The sequence below is a fragment of the Acanthisitta chloris genome, unplaced genomic scaffold, assembly GCF_000695815.1.
Source record: "Acanthisitta chloris isolate BGI_N310 unplaced genomic scaffold, ASM69581v1 scaffold32734, whole genome shotgun sequence".
Taxonomy (NCBI): Eukaryota; Metazoa; Chordata; class Aves; order Passeriformes; family Acanthisittidae; genus Acanthisitta; species Acanthisitta chloris.
In genome coordinates this window covers 43,032-49,929 of record NW_008670400.1, presented here as the reverse complement: position 1 = coordinate 49,929, position 6,898 = coordinate 43,032, and positions in this window count along the sequence as shown.

The window sequence follows — 6,898 nt, the reverse complement described above, 5'->3', positions numbered from 1 at the left end:
GTGAATGTCTGCCAACAGTAAGTCTGCTGAAAGTTGAACGTTCTGTATTTTTTGCTGGGAAAATGACAGCTTTTCAGTGTTTGAAAATGTGAAATAAATGTGGTGAGAGAATAAAAGAAAAATCTTGAACCTAATGCTTCCTTTTACTGTGAACTCTGCTGTTATGGAACCTGGGATGGTTTTTTCAGTTTTGGGCTGGTTTACTCTTATTCCAACTTTGTTTCTAATTGTAAGGCTTCAGAGCTTTTCCTTGCAGATGTCTTTTGGAAGTGTTAGAAGCATTTTGGGTGAATTTGATGAGTAAAAGACTTGGTACTTGGTGAGGGTTGTTTTTTTAAGTGTTTTATAAAATTATTGCATCATTTGCATCTAAAATATTAAAACACGCAAAGCTGTTGATTATTGTTGGCTTTTGGGGGGAAGAGATACAAAACGAGACAAGACCTGTGGAGATCTAAGGTGGCAAAAATGGCATTTATCAAGGCTAGAAAAGAAATGGTTTTGGTGCTCACCATGCAAGGTGAGGCAGAACGCTGTACAAAGTTGATTCTAAGGTCTAAATTTAAGTGCATTCCTAATAAATGTCTTTTATAATTAGTCAAGATAAATTATTTGAATACCTAAGCTCTTATTCTGTGGTCTGGTGTGCTGGTTTGACCCTGTCTGGATGCCAGGGGCCCACCAAAGCCACTCTATCACTTTCCTCCTCATCTGGGCAGGGGGCATAAAATATGACCAAAGGCTCATGGGATGAGATGAGGGCAGGGAGAGATCAGTCAGCAGTTACCGTCATGGGCAAAACAGACTCCACTTGGGGAAATTAATTTAATGTATAACCAATCAAAATCAGAGTATGATAATGAGAAGTAAAATCTTAGAAATGCCTTCCTCTCACCCTTACCTCCTTACTGGGCTTAACTTTACTCCCAGTTCTCTACTTGCACCCCCCCGGTGGCACAGGTGGGTGAAATGGGAGGTAGGGTCAGTTCATCACATGTTGTGTCTGCCACTGCTTCCTCCACAGGAGGAGGACTCCTTCCCCTGCTCCAGCGTGGGGTGCCTCCCATGGCAGAGGGTCCTCCACAAACTTCTCCAACGTTAGACCTTTCTGTGGGCTGCAGTTCTTCATGAACTGCTCCAGCATGGGTCCCTTTCCACAGGATGCAGTCCTTCAGGAACAGGCTGCTCCAGTGTGGATCCCCCACGGGGTCACAATCGTGCCAGCAAACCTGCTCTAGCATGGGCTCCTCTTGCCACAGGTCCTGCCTAGAGCCTGCTCCAGAGCAGGCTTCCCACAGGGTCACAGCCTCTTTTGGGGCATCCATCTGCTCTATCTTGGGATTCTCCATGGGCTGCAGGTGAATATCTGTTCCCCTGTGAACCTCCATGGGCTGTAGGGAGACAGCTTGCTTCACCATGGTCTTCACCACAGGCTGCAGGGGAATCTGCTCCAGCACCTGGAGCACCTCCTCCCTATCCTTCTTTACTGACCTCAGTGTCTGCATAGTTACTCCTTTCACATATTCTCACTCCTCACTTCTCTGAGTACAATTACTTCTGCACAAAACTTTTTTTCCTTTTTAGCCATGTTATCCCAGAGGCACTACCACCATTGCTGATGGGCTCAGCCTTGGCCAGCAGTGAGTCCATCTTGAAGCCAGCTGGCACTGGCTCTCTTGGACATGGGGCAAGTAGATCTTAGTAAGAAGTTCTTGCTAACCAGAACCTTGCCACACAAACCCAATGCATCTGGTCAAAAGAAGCTGAACTTTCTGTTAGCACCATTTGTTTTAATGAAAGTCACAGTGCTTGCAGTGTGTCTCCAGTTGCTTCATTACACTTTCCAAGAGTAAATATTTTATTATAATTCCAGAAGCTGTTTAAATTAAATATTATAATCTAAATTTTATATGTCAGTGAAGTCCTGAGTGACCGGAAAAATTATGAATTAAAAAATGAGCTTGTCTACTAGAATCCAAGTTATGAATAGCAGGAAGTCTTGAGCAAGCTGAAGTTCAGTTTTTGCCTGCAACCTTTTGCCTGTTATTGATGGCTCTGTTAGCGAGGAGCTCTGAACTCACAGCAGTTCTGAACTCTATAAAGAGAGAGAGAGCAGACTTCATAAAAGAAATATCTGAACCTGAACATAGAGCTAATGACCATATTTCTAAAGCATTTCGGTGTGTGTTAAAATGTAAAATCCCAGAACTCTTGGGATGCTTGGTGCACATTGAAAGAGGTGAGGAATCTGTCAAAATTCAATGTCCTATTGAGAGGGGAGATCCTAAAAGATTCTCAATGTTTTAGCGAAGTGTAGAAAGCTGATCTGTGTATTTGTTTGTGTTTTAGCATCTAATCCTTCAACAGTTCACTTGTGGAGTGGTTTTTCTGAGGTAGTTCAGAGCTGTATGCACAAAACCTCTGACCTGAGGCTCGCTTGTGTGAAGTAGCTTTTGCAGCCCCTTTTAGTTACTTTGTAGAAACTTTCCACTGCTTCCTAAACCACACTGCTACACACATGCCCCCATATCCCTCACACTTCTATGTCACGGACCCCGTGGTTGAAAACTCCCTGACAGAAAAACACAAGTGTTTTGAGGGCTCTAGGATACCTTGGGAGATACAAGAACAAAAGAGGCTCTTAGGATAAAGTTATGTAATAGTGGAATAGAAAGGAGAGGAAATTGGATCTTATTTTGATCATTAGCCTCAAGTGAAAGGTAGTGTGAAGAAGCAGATGAATACAGTCTCTGCTTTGAACTAACACAAGGCTTTTTTAACCTTTTTTTTAGCATAGATGTATATGCCTATTTTTAATCTTGGTTAAAGTCTGTAAACACAACTTCTCCAACTTCCTCATTGCTCAGGTGTCTGTAGAGTGACAAATGGACAAAGAAAAAAGAAAAATCAGCACTTTAAAAGGCAGGTTTGTCCCCTTTCCTTGATATATGCCTGTATTTTGAGAAGCTCTGGAACCAGCATAGAAGACGATCCAGCAAATTTACTCTTATTGGAAGGAATCAGAGACCTTTTGTAGTACTAGTGTGAATTGTACTTTTGTAAAAATTCAGTAGAGGGCAGGATGGAACTTGTGAAGGAAGGAAACGGCAGAGCTGTTCAGCACTGCAAAGCGGGAAAAGTGCAGTTAGCAGACGGAACGGCACCACTTACTAAACACAGTTCCAGAGCAGGAAACAGTACAAATAACTGTGATGGTTTCTTTTAGAAGCATTTGAGAGAGAGTATTCACACTTTCATGTAATGGTTAGCTACATGCAAGCTGAAGATCTAGTACTTTCCAACACAGAGGAAAACCGAGTTACCCCTGTCATATTGACTGGGTGCAGATCAGCTGTTACAGCTCCTGTTTAGCATTCCAGATGTATAATTCAACACACAGGCATTGCATTAGGCTCTCCTGCTTTATTTGTCTGCTGAATGCAGTGTTCAGACTTTATGCATGTCTACAAGATCTTTCTCCCTTACTGAAGCTACTTCTTACTGTCCCTTTTAATACTTAAGTATCAGAAGATTGTCATAGTGAAGATTGCTGTGTGTGTTTATTTTGAACAAGAACAAGAGCACTTGAGATAAAATAAGGGTAAAAAAATTGTTGGTTTGTCTCCACTTTTATCAATATGGAATTGTAATATGATTACAAAAAAATTATAACACAGCATTTACTAAGTGAAGACATTATAGGGGATAGGTATGATAGAAGTAGGGTAGGGCTAATATTTTAGGTTCATTTGTCTGCAGGAGTTTACTCTGTCATTTGTTTTAGCTTTTTTTTTTAACCAAGATTTGAATATATTTCACCGTGATGTATTTTTCATTCCTCTCTTTAACCTAAAATGTGGTGTTATGCTTTTTTAGACAGTTCTGAATGGTAGACAAGACTACACAGCTAGTGATACCCAAACTCCAAATTATAACCAAATTTCTCAGTTTAGAGTGAATAACAGACACCATCAGTGACACTGAAAAGTAGTAAAGATAACAATACAAATTGTAAATGTTCATTCATACACTCAAAGTACTAATACAAAGAATAAAGAGCCCCTATACACTGCCATTTTTCCATCCATGGCTAGTGACTGCATGCTATGCCATCACCAAGAGGTTTATAGCTATATTTTACATTGGGTTTAAGAAAAATGATACTTTGCATGTATTGCACTATTGTTAAAATTATTTTAATATGTGTTCCCAGATCTTCAGGCAACCCATATATGTTCTTAGTTCAGTTGTGGTTTTCTTATTTTGGTTTAAGCTTGGCAAGATACTTTCTTTAAAAATACACTGTCAATAAGTTCTTGAACAATGTAAATCTGAAAACAATCTGATTTTTAATTATATTTAGTATAAATGTAAGCAATACTGTGCACTTATTTACTGAACCGAGCTGCTTTTGCTTTTTATGCAATCTGAAAGATGAGTTGAAGGGGATTTCTGAAAACTTGGTTTGTGTCCTTTCAAAAATCTGTCTGCCACACACAACCCTCAAAGTTTTCTTGATTTTTGCACTAAAAATGACAAGAATGTAAATGAATTCTCTGGTTTCATAGAAGGGTGCCTTGGGAGTGGAGGAAGCTCATGGATTTTCATTGGGAACTCTCCTGTGGTATAATTAATGTTCTTTTTTTAAACAGTAATAGAACAAGTGAAAACGCTTTAAAGTCATCCGTATTTACATATTGTGTCCAGAGTGTTTCTGGCATGACGGAGAAAATAAACCAGTGTTCTCTACATATACTATACCCTCAATTCCCTCAGATGCTTTCTGACCTCTTTTACAAAAGAACTTGCACTAAAGTTTTTGCCATGCTATATTCATCCCAATTCTTGTATTTTAATTTCTCTGGTAGCTCAAAAGACGTTAATTGTAACAAGGTGACTGTTTTTATACAAATTTTATATATAATTTTATACAAATTACCCTGATGAAAGTTTCATCTGACAGCATCTCTGGCATGATTTCTCTTTCCAACAGCAGATATCCACAGTAGCCTTTGCTGTACATATATTGGCCTTCCTAGTTACCACCAGAAAGTAGAGTAGATGCAAGAGCTGGAATGTTCCTGCAGTATGTCAGGTTTGTGCCACAGCTGATCGAAGTTATAACAGAAGTACACAAGTCTGCTCAACCAAGCCTCCAGTACTGTAATGAGAAGCTGATCTATCCTTTTCCTCAAGAGGCCACTAGAGCACTCCCTTTATGTCACAGGCCTTGTTAACAGCTTGCCATGAGACAGAGGTGCCTTCAGCAGCTAAGTGGATGTCCAAGAATCCCAACGAGGAGTTGGTCCTGAGCAGCCAAGATCTCATCAGCTCAGTTTACAGCCAGCTGGAGATACTACTAAATAGTTAGCCAGAATACGACAGTGTTGAAGAGGAGACCTTATCCCACAAATGTTTGTATATCATTTCATGGCTTGCTTAACTAGTCACTGACCAAATGGGATTCTTACAGCAGAGAGCAGCTACATTTGTCCTCAGACATTTTTTTCTTGTGTCATTTTTAAGAGAAAACTAATGTTGAAATCTGAGATGCTTTTAAACACTTTTCCCCCCTGCCTCCCCCAGCTTCTCATGACACAGACCAGGTACTTTTCCACCTTGGTGTCTGGAACTTCTACCTTCTGTCCTTTTCTGTACCTTTGTAGCATGATGCAACAGCACGAAAAAATGAAATACACTGAAACGGAGAAGCAACTTTTTAAAAGTCACTAGGTGCAGTTGTGGATGACACGTAGGTTCCTGTCCTGACTTCCTTAGAATCTGAGTGGTTTTAACAACGTGAAGTTACAGGGGCAATTGTATAGCTCAAACAGCTCCAGTAATTTCCTTGAGAAGTAATATGCTTAGAGAATAAAATGGTGTCTCGCATCCATCAGCTGACACACTTTCTGCTGCTTGTTGAGTACACAGAGTACTAGGAACTTCCTTTCACTGATTGTGTCTTAAAGGACAGGTTTCTCTGTATTCATCCCGTGTTTTAGAGGGCTGAAACAGCTACTTCTATATTTATTTGGACCTCCAACCACATTTATTGTGCATTTTGTCAGTCCTGTTTAAGAGTTGTTTGCATTGTTGAGCCAAGTAATTAAAATATTACAATTCAGCAGCTGCACCCATCACCCCTTTAAAAATACTTCTTTCTTTAAAAGCAATTTACAAAGTATATGCTATATTAATCTGTTATTTTATTCATGTGCCTTTCCTACATCATGCTGTAACCAGTATAATACTTCCCTCATTTAGTCTTGTAGTGCTTCTGGGTAGTAGTGTAATCCTCAATTTACTGACGCTTCAAAAGTTCTCTCCTTTGTTAATTCAGATGAGCAAAGCACATAGCTATAAAACACAGCAGGATCACTAGGAAAATTCTAAGCTTGCCTCTGTTCTCTCAAACATAAGCATTATGATATTAAGCCTTTTCTTACGTATCAAGCATCTAGCAAAATGCCATCTTTTAAAGTGGAGAAGCAAAAAGTAAGCTGTTGTGCAGAATACTAGCTAGAGCCATTCTATCTGTGCTTACAAGGTGCAGAACCTCTTCAGGATCTGCTGTAGATGGTTGGAGAACCTTCCTTTTGACCAGCCAGGTCTTGCATCATGTTGATAAAAAACCTTTATTTGATGAGTTTGAAGTCCATCTGAGGATATAGGAACAAAAGAAAGTGACATGGCAAGTCTTATAAGGGCCCTGGAAGCTTCCCTGCTTTAAAGGCATCGTGACATTCTATTTTGGAGTCTTATTTGGTGCATGTAACTCTATGAGCAAAGGCCTCGTGTACTAATGAGAACTGTGTTAGGTGCTGACCAGTGAGCATTGAACACATAGCAGTGACCCATTGCTCCTTCGCACTATGGAGAGTGGAAACCATTTAATACC